Source organism: Lissotriton vulgaris, chromosome 11, assembly GCF_964263255.1.
Source record: "Lissotriton vulgaris chromosome 11, aLisVul1.2, whole genome shotgun sequence".
Classification (NCBI taxonomy): Eukaryota; Metazoa; Chordata; class Amphibia; order Caudata; family Salamandridae; genus Lissotriton; species Lissotriton vulgaris.
In genome coordinates, this window is record NC_141699.1 from 216,427,037 (window position 1) to 216,432,734 (window position 5,698).

The 5,698-nt window shown below is 44.6% G+C and overlaps 1 pseudogene; it reads left to right on the forward strand.

Annotated features, from left to right (window-relative positions):
• The first annotated feature begins 1,567 nt into the window (after nt 1-1,567).
• LOC147679545 (importin subunit alpha-5 pseudogene) lies at nt 1,568-2,454 on the forward strand (annotated as a pseudogene).
• Nucleotides 2,455-5,698: the final 3,244 nt, after the last annotated feature.

A 5,698-nucleotide genomic window follows, 5' to 3' on the forward strand; every position in this document is an offset into this window, starting at 1 on the left:
CCCCGGCTATACACCCACAATTGGCCACTTTGTTCAAGATTTGCACACTGAATCATTTTGCCTCCTTACAAGAAAAATCTACTGGTGGAACATCCATCTCAGTGCTGTCCTGTGATTCTAATAAAAATCCTCTAACATGACTGGCTACTATGTTAGCTGCCATAGAATATTACATGTATTATAATTATCACACCAGATAAAGACAATCACCTAATGACAGCTAGCTAGAGAACCAAATGGAGTGTTACAGGATCTGTCATATTAAGTGAGCATGCTGGAGGACTCTAATGCATCTAAACCCAGAGGTGAAAACATTTGGCCCATAACTCTAACATCTCAAGGAACATGAAGATAGTCCATTCCTCTAGGGCCCACTTCCAATATAGTGAGTTAAAAATCACCATCTTATGCTTATGCATGCATATTTGGATGAATGTAAAACAGACCAACCTGTCGGATCTCGCCCCTCTCGCTATCCTTTTTACCTATCTCTACTTCTGTTAGGATCCTTCGATCCTGCAATCAGGTGGCGCTACTTGAAGGCCTTTTGTGAGCCTGCTTCTGTCCTGAAAACTTGTTTAGAACCTGTGCTACACCCTCCCCTCCCTGAGGAGCTCCCGGCTTGGGGATTACCAACTGGTAGTTATCCCTGAAAAAACCACCTCACCGGCCTCCCCCTCGCCTGCCCTTTGAACCGGACTGTGGACCCTTTCGAATCATCCCACGAAAACGGATTTTGGTTGCCAACTTAGCCTGATCGACGACCTCTGCAGCTGTGGTCGGCTCCTTCGCTGTCCGGAACCCGGCGCTACTCGGCTGGAGTACAGCTCCCTAGCTCGCCTGCCTGAGAGGACAGATACTGCGCCGGCGCTGCTCGGCTGGTACCCTGCCCCCTAAATGATCGGATGTAAAAGGACAAAAGCCACAGTGGCAAGCCCTTGACTGAATGTGTCGGCTCTCCGGACCCGTGCCTGCTCCGGTTAATAGTGACTTATGGCGCGGTGGCTTTCCGCGGTGTGCAGATGCCATCGGTTGGAACTCTCGTGCCTGCCTCAGGTGCTCAGTGGAGGGTCCCCTGCTGCCTTCATCCATCATCCTGGATGAACTGGCGTAGCCCTGTGACCAACACCTGATCTGTAAATCGATTTTTTATTTTATATTTTAAAATTGTTTTAATGTTTCCAAGCATTGCCGTGCCTACCACTCTCCCGTAGAGGAGCTGCGGTTCGCCAACGCTTCGCCATCCGGTCTCCAGCACCACTTACCAGTCTGCTTGCTGTTCAGCTGTCCGGAGAGCCTTAAATCTGCAGCTTTCACTTTACTGCCCCCTTTCTGGCCGAAACCTGCCCCTGTAATCAACTTTGCGCTGGAAGAAGCTGAACCAACTTTTGGAGAGTAAAGTGCACCATTTAAATTATTGTGCCATTTTGTGACCCGGAGATCGGCTGCCCGGCGGGGACCGCTTTCCGTATGTCCCAGATCTGCAGCCTGCTTGATGCTGTGCTAGCTGCTATCCAGCCTGATCTCGGCGGCCCAGCAGTGATTGCCACCCAATTGGTGTATCAAAATGACTACTCCAGCGAAAGAGAACGTCAGTCTGAAGAGTTATAAGAACAAGTCTTTGAATACTGATGAAATGAGGCGGCGGCGTGAAGAAGAGGGGTTTCAGCTGTCAAACAGAAGCATGAAGATCAGCTCTTCAAACGCAGAAATGTTGCGTGTGCAGAAGAAACTGAGGAAGAAGGCATGTCTGATGAAGGATTTCATGAAGCACAAATCAATAACATGGATCTTGCTGCAATTGGCACCATTACTGCTGATATGATTGAAATGATTTTCTCAACCAACCCAGAGCAGCAGTTGTCAGCCATGCAGAAATTTCGAAAACTCTTATCTAAAGAACCAAATCCTCCTATTGATGAAGTCATCGGTACTCCTGGGGTTGTGGCCAGATTTGTGGAATTCCTCAAGAGGAAAGAAAACTGTACATTACAGTTTGAATCTGCCTGGGTACTGACAAATATTGCATCAGGAAATTCTCTGCAGACCCGCATCGTTATTCAATATGGGGCTGTACCAGTTTTCATTGAGCTGCTCAGCTCAGATTTTGAAGATGTCCAAGAACAGGCAGTCTGGGCTTTTGGTAACATTGCTGGAGACAGCACTGTGTGCAGTGACTATGTATTAGACTGCAACATCCTGCCGCCTTTATTACATTTGCTTTTAAAGCAGAATCGCCTCACATTGACCAGAAATGCAGTGTGTGCTCTATCGAACCTTTACCAAGGTAAAAACCCTCCTCCTGAGTTCCCGAAGGTCTCTCCCTCTCTTGCTGTGTTATCCTGGCTCCTCTTTGTGAATGACACTGATGTTCTGGCAGGTGTCTGCTGGGCATTATCATACTTGTCTGATGGACAAAATGACAAAATCCAGGCGGTGTGTCAGGATCCCTAACGCAGTAGATTTAAAACCTATAAATATCTGTGACTCAAAAGACTTTGGCGGTACTAAAAGACTTCAGACAGGGCACCAGTGGTCGAATTTGTGGCATTTGCGCAACTGCAAGATGGCCGCTAAAGTGCTGAGGTCAGTGGTCTAGTGTTTCAGTAGATTCCGAGTGAGCCTGATGTGACACGCACACACCTGAGGTATTGCGCACTTCACTGAGGCTTTTCCCTGGTGAGGAAGTGTCCTTAGTGCGTCCATAGTTCTAGAAGATTAATTATCAGAGTTTAAGTTATTTTCGGAGCAATTTCTGAGAAGAGCAGAGGCTTCTATAAACGTTTCCAGATTCTGAAGATAAAATTAAGAAGAAAGGCGTTTTGACAAGTTTACAGAGCTGCGCTCGTTTCCTGAGTCAGAGGCCGGCAGAGTTCATTTATACCACAGCAGTTCCAAGCTTAGAGCTAAGTGACAGAAGAGAGTGTTTTCATTTGACAATTTTAAAAAGAAAACGTTACAAGTTAAAAACATATTGACAGAGCTGTCAAGAGACTTTGAATTTACCAAGAGTTACGATGTGTTTCAATCTGTAAAAAGAAAGGCACATTTTTAAAAGATAATTGCACTTTTAAACAGAGAAGAATCCTACGTGTACCTTGTGAGGAAAAGAAACGATAGAGAGAAGTCTTACCTTACCACAACATTTTCTTGTGGCATTCATCCTAAGGAGTCAATAGAATTTAAGGAGACGATAAAACAACGAAAAGGTTAAAAATACATACAGAGTTAAATTGAGGAATATTCCTTCCCAATACCTGGTAGGTCATAGAGTTAGCAAAGAACATAAATAAGAATAAAGGGAAAATAACTAGGAGACTGATTCTTTCCTTAATGTCTTGCTTCATCTTAAAATAAGAGAAACTACATCTGGTTTAAGAAGAGAGGCAAGGTGCTAAGAACTGTGGGTAGATAGTCATTTTAGGTAAAAGATAAATAGGAAATAAGAATTAGAGTAGAGTAGAGAAGGGAGATACATAATTGATGTGTGCTTAGTTTCCTAGGTGTCTTCGATAGGCTGAGTGAAAGCTGAAAAAGAGAACCAGACGGAAATCAGAAGGTTTTGGACCTGTCTCTTCTTGTTCTTTATTATTTTATCCACTTTCTCCCTTCCCCCTCGCTGACCAGTTAGCGCCAAGATATTTTCTGGCCCTGAGTGGTTGGTAGTGGGAGTTGGGAAATTAGCAGCTTCTGTTCCCGTGCAAGAATTACCGGCTGAGCAGGAAATATTTAAGCATGGGCGAATTTTGCGAATCTGGCGTTCGCGAATTTGCGTATTTGCGAACTCGCAATCCGCAAAATCCGCGAATTCTCGGGACTTTGCAGATTTTTTGTTTTTATTGTGTTTGCAAGGGTTTCTGCCAGTTCGCGAGGATTTTGTACGAGTTCGCAATTGCGAACTTACTTGTTGGCACGCAACGGTCGCGACTATGTTGTTTCTACGTCTGGTTCATCATCACAGGTTCACAGCACCCACTGTTTCAACACTGCCACCCTCTGTTTCACCCATGCCACCCTCTGGTACATCAATGCCACCCTCTGGTTCATCGTCATCACTGTAGATTATGGGGGAAAAAGCAAGCACACCTGCCCTGCTTCAACTGACATGAATTAATTTGGGGTTGATTTATTAATGTGTCACTGTTTTAAAATTCCTTTCTGGCACCTGCTTCCTTATCTGTAATTTGCTTTCTGTTGCAGTGCAATTTTTTTTCCAGGACCTTTGTGGCCTACTTGTAGCTATTCTATGATCCGGCTGTGAGGGTCAGAGCAGGGTCATACAATTGTTGCAACTAGCAACTGAACTCTGGAGGGGCCCCAGTCAGGAAGCACTACAGGGAATGGTTACTAATGATGAATTTGAACTTTTGCACCTGCTGAGTGCTTTCAGTTTAGCAAAACTCATTTTTCTGCAGAACAGCAAATGTAATGCCCCAAACAAACTTACTTGTGAAAGTTGATTTCTAATCCAAAAGTGATGCAAAGAAAGTCAAAAGGCCTCAAATCCAAAAAAGGGCAGGCAAATGTCAACCTGAGGAGTTATTCTGATAAAAATCATCATTTTCAAAAGTTCTATGCTGCTTGCTAGTGGATTTCTTGTGCAGAATTGCAAATTTTGTAATTTCGCGAGTGCTAGATTGTTGCTGCCCGCCGCACCTACATGTTCGCAATTGCGAACTTACGCCGCACGCCGCAAAATTGTATCACCAAGAAAAAAAAATCCGCTGCGTGCGAATTTGCAGATTTTCGGTAAATTCGCGAGCGTTCGCGGATCGCGAATTTACCAAAAATCCGCTAAATCCGTGAGCGGAGCGGATTTTCCGCCCATGCTTAGAAATATTGAAGGTGAGCTCTGACAGAGTGAAGTGCCCACGTCTTTAATCTTGAACCTGGACAGAAAATGGTTGAGGGAGTGAATTTACAGGCCCTAGGGTCGGTCTTAGAGGCAATTCAGAAAGAATTAGTAGCGGTTAAAGAGGAGAATCAAAGTTTAAAGCAGGAGCTCATGACTTCTAGGAAAGAGACTGCAGAATTAGCACAGAGAATAAGACAGTCGCACCCAGCTGGAAGGGAGGGTCTGACAACATCCATGGGAGACTCAAATAAGTTAACTACGCAGGTTATACATTCCTTGTCACCCGTTATACCATTGGCAGCACCAGAGAAATTTAGTGGGGATCCACAAAAGGCGCAGATATTTATCACGCAATGCTCACTCCATTTTATGTGTCGCCCTTCTATCTTCCCTGATGCGCAATCTAAAGTAGCATTTATTCTGTCATATTTAAGTGGAGACGCGGCGGCATGGTCGATGCCGTTAGTTTCACGGAATGATCCATTGTTGCAGAATTTTGACGAGTTCAAGAAAGAATTTCTGAGAATTTTTGATCGAAGACGAATCTCTCAAGCAGTGGATAATGAGTTGTTACAACTGAAGCAGGGAAACAGAGAGTTAGTGGCTTACCTAGCTCAGTTCAATAAACTTATTATGGAAACTGATTGGCCAGAAAGCAAAAGAACTGCAATTTTTTATCGAGGTCTGCGTGACGAACTGAAAGATGGTTTGGCTCAAATACCAAATCGGCCCACTGAGATATCGGCTCTTATAGATCTGGTTTTAGAATTGGACTTCCGGCAAGGAGAGCAGAGAGGAGAGAGGAAGCGAGAGTTCAGAGGTACAGTTCCACGGTTTGATAGA